This window comes from Suncus etruscus, chromosome 5 (assembly GCF_024139225.1).
Source record: "Suncus etruscus isolate mSunEtr1 chromosome 5, mSunEtr1.pri.cur, whole genome shotgun sequence".
Taxonomy (NCBI): Eukaryota; Metazoa; Chordata; class Mammalia; order Eulipotyphla; family Soricidae; genus Suncus; species Suncus etruscus.
The window spans coordinates 134,005,504-134,009,968 of record NC_064852.1 but is presented as its reverse complement, the minus strand read 5'-3'; positions in this window follow the sequence as shown (position 1 = coordinate 134,009,968).

Below are 4,465 nucleotides of genomic sequence, written 5' to 3'. Positions count from 1 at the left end.
CAATAAGAATTTTCACTGTTCAAGTCCGGAAGCAGGAAATCAGATAAGAGCAAACATCTCTAAGCAAATGATGTGGTGATGTTTGTGCTTCCTCCTTTTCAGATATCTCAATTTATTCCTGTTCTAATGAGACAAAACACAGATACTAATTTATTGCAACTGATTAAAATACTATCAGTGGGATACAGGCACCATCTAAACACTGAGAAAAAACTCTCTCCGACCTAAGTCATTCAGATAACTTGAGAACTAATATTTAAGGCAGAGTTTATTATCCAGGACAAATCACAAGACATATCTTTTACCTTGGTTCCTTTATTCCACAGTAAAAACAATCAATGTGCCCTACTTTGCAAGTATTCTATTTCGTTAACAGACTTTTCTTATTTCCAATTCTCTCTGTGAATGCTTTCACAAATACACACCTGCAAACTCTCCATTCCCAACTGTATTCTCAAGTGCAAATAGTCTAAACTGGTGGGAAAAATCTGTGTATTGGGAAGGTAAATGTCCTTTCTGTTATGTTATTCATAAATCTCCTGGTCCCTTAGCTCTTCAGAATAAAAGAGACAAACATTTATTTAGGAAAAAGCCATAGTAACGCTCCAAGTAAATTATTGAATACAGGCTTAGTCTTGTATTTAGTTTATGGCTGCAGTGAAATACTTTCCTTCTGTTTTGATAAAAAATGAAGGGGAAAATTATCTATTTATGCTTACTGTTATAAAATCCGGTTATGGTTACATTATTTTTAGTATTCACATTCCCCTCTTTAATCTGATTAGGCAAACTTGTCTCTTCTGATTATCTGTGACTAAAATGACCCAAACCTCATCTAAGCTCTACAGAAGCAGAGAAGAGAAATAAAACCTATCTGTACTGAGTTGAGCTCTGATAGGAGAAAACAGAAAAGTAGTATGGCAATTTTAATTAGATTAGCTAATTAACAAATTACATGCAGAACTTAGCTATTTGTTCTTAAATAGTATTAAACATGTTATTGAAACAAAAAATAAAAATTGAAGTTTTGAAACATGAGGTTGAGAGACAGGAAAGCAATTTTCAATTTCTAATGACTATCATTAAGATGATAATCATCAACAGTGCTTAAACATAGAAATTAATAAATTTTATTAAATTGGCTCATTGGAAGTACCTTTAGAATTATACAAGGAAGAAGAAATTGCATTGGCAAGATGTATTCAGGATTTAAAGAAATAAAGGAAAATTTTTGTTTTGTTTTGTTTTTAGGTTATACCCAGCTGTGCTCAGGGATTATTCTTGGCATTACATTTTGGCAAGCTTGAGGGACTATATGTGATACCAGGGATTGAATCTAGGTCAACTGCATGCAAGTGAAGCATCATACCCAATGTATTATTGTTCAAGCCTCAGAATAAAGGAAGTTTCAAGCTAAAATGGTCAAACAGGAATAATGGTGACTAAATAAAATATAGTTGCTATTTACTTAGGAGTTGTCATTATATGAAAATTTTTTAATAAAGAAGGAAGGATTTTAATTTAATGTAAGGTTCAAACCAAGGATAGTATGTTAATATGGCAGTTTATAAAACAAAGAATGAGAGCACAGGATTAGAAGAAAAGCTTTAAAATATGGAGTGACAGATCATGTTCAATTTTGAGAGTATTTAATTTAAGGCACTTAGATATTCACAAATATGGCTATGGTAGACATAATTGAATTAGTTTTATTTAAACCAAATTACTCATTTATTACCATTTATTTGATTAGAGTGATAAATTGTCTATCAAGACATGAAAGCTTATGAGTATGTTCTAAACATGATGCACTGGCATGTTAAATTCATCGATATGTATAATAGCTCTAATAACTTTTTTTTTTAATTTATTTTCACAGGATATATTGTTAACTTTTTTATGTGTTTATCTTTTGCATACAAATAAAGTTACTATTACTTAGAGGGATATTTATTTGATTGTACTTCAGAAATACACAGGTATTATAATAAAATAAATACAAGTTTATATTATTAGTGAAGGGAAGTATAAGTTAAGTTAAAAAAAGTAATTTTTGAAAAGATAAGAAAATACATAAAACAACATAAAATTATTAATAATATGTCCATGCCTATTTACTTGGTGCCTTAATATGAAAAGGTAAAACATCTGCATTATGGCACATAGATTTTTGTCTTTTGCTCCCTATAATGTAACTGCAGTTAACTGAGCTTTAATATATATTGGTGTTGAACAACATCTCTTGGACAGTGACTCCCATACTTGAAATCACTAGAAGTGTGACTCAATTCTTACTTCTGTGTAACACAAAATTCTTATATTTTTATCCATCTTAACATTTGAGAACCACATAACAAAATTGCCCTCTGAAGAAATGTGATTATAAAACACTGTTATCAGTCACATCTGGGAAGCATCCGGCATGTTTCTAAAATTATTGTTAAAATGTCTCCAAGGATTTTATCCTTCAATTGTTAAAATTTAACAGCAACAGCAAAAAGAGCTCATGAAACAGAATATTCTTCAGAACTACTGTTTTAGTTAAGAAGAAAAATTCATAAGATTCATAAGTTGAAAGCTCAACTAAATGTCCTATATTCTTTAAGGATAAGGATGGGGGAAATAGATTAATTTTTGCAATATATGTTGCAGCACTTCTAAACATAGTTTAATGACAAAAATGGCACATGTACAATTAAGCAGTTCCTCTTAGCCTACCTTCCTCCTAAAGAAAAAGAAATAAATTATAAATTTGTGTATTAGAAAACAAGTGGTTTTATATTGCTTTTATATAGAAAACATTCAAAACATATTTGCTTTCTACATTTTTTTCGGAGTGATTTTAGGTAGTTTAAACATAAGCAGAAATGGAGAAGAATTATTGTGAAAATAACTCCAAAAAATTATTCTCTGGAGAAATCATGGAAATAAACAAAACAAAAAGAAAAATAGAAGCAGAGTGTTACTTAGAGAAAGTTCCTAGGAAGATAAATAAAGCTGATCTCTCGGGACCTAAAAATGCAAGTTTCACTTCTGATTTGTTGTGAGCAAAAATATAGTGGGGCTTAATTCATACATCAATCGTTGGTTAAAATGCAGTCATGAGTAAACAAACATTTTTTCACCTCTCCATAAAAAATAGGCAAAGTAGTATCAATTTCCAAAAGAAAGTTTCTTGAATAGAGTCATACTATAGATGCATTCGAAAAAAATCACTTAGAAATCATAGAAGGAGCATAAGTGAAAAAGAAAAAACAATCTGAGGTTTTACATACTAACTTTATTCTTTTCTATTTCAAAATGGCTACTCTCACTAGCAGCTTTGTAGACCTACGGTGAAGGCATCTTGTATATCAGAGCCAGGTATAATCTTCAGTCCCTGAGCACCATAAGGTTTAATTCCTTAGCACAACACCAGGACAATCTATTAGTAGTGCCCATTACATACACACACACACACACACACACACACACACACACACACACACACACACACAATCACAAAAACAATTTTCAATGGAGCTTACATTACCTTTTTTTTTGATAGCTCCAAAGGTTTTCTATATAAATTTAGAGAAATAGTACAACAGATAAGGCTCTTGTGTTATATGCAGTGGACTCGGGGTTATTGCCAGCAACCCATGTGGTCCTCTGAGTTCTACTAAGAATGATATCTGAGTTCAAACCAGGAATAAGCCCTGGGCACCACTAGGTGTGACTTCCAAAACAAAGCAAAACAAAAGAAAACAAAATACTTAATAGGAGAGCCTATGAAAATGTTTAAGTAGGTGTAAAATTCAGTTTCCAGTGCTTTTTTTGGGGGGGGGCCACACCCAGCAGTGTTCAGGGGTTTCTCCTGGCTATCTGCTCAGAAATAGCCCCTGGCAGGCCCAGGGGACCATATGGGACACCAGGATTCGAACCAACCACCTTAGGTCCTGGATCAGCTGCTTGCAAGGCAAACTCCGCTGTGCTATCTCTCTGGCCCCAGTTTCCAGTGTCTTCAAAGTTCTAGATAATTCTTGCAAAAATGGTTAAAAGATATAACTTTAAAAGAAAAAACCTAAAAGCTAAAAAAAAATGTATATATTTTTCTGAATTAGTTTCCATCAGTGACAGCAGATTTTATTATTTAATTTTCTTATGCACTAATAAAAAAAATACAGTGACCACAAAGTGTCTCTAGTGTTTATTTTAACAAAATCCATTGAAGAAGGAAAAAGAAAGCAAAAGAAAGAAGACAGAAGAAGGAAGGAAGGAAGGAAGGAAGGAAAGAAGGAAGGAAGGAAGGAAGGAAGGAAAAGGAAGGAAGGAAAAGGAAGAAAGAAAGGAAGAGGGAGGGAGGGAAGGAGGGAGGAAGGAAGGAAGGAAAGAAGGAAGGAAGGAAAGAAGGAAGAAAAGAAGGAAGGAAGGAAGGAAAGAAGGAAGGAAGGAAGGAAGGAAGGAAGGAAGGAAGGAAGGAAGG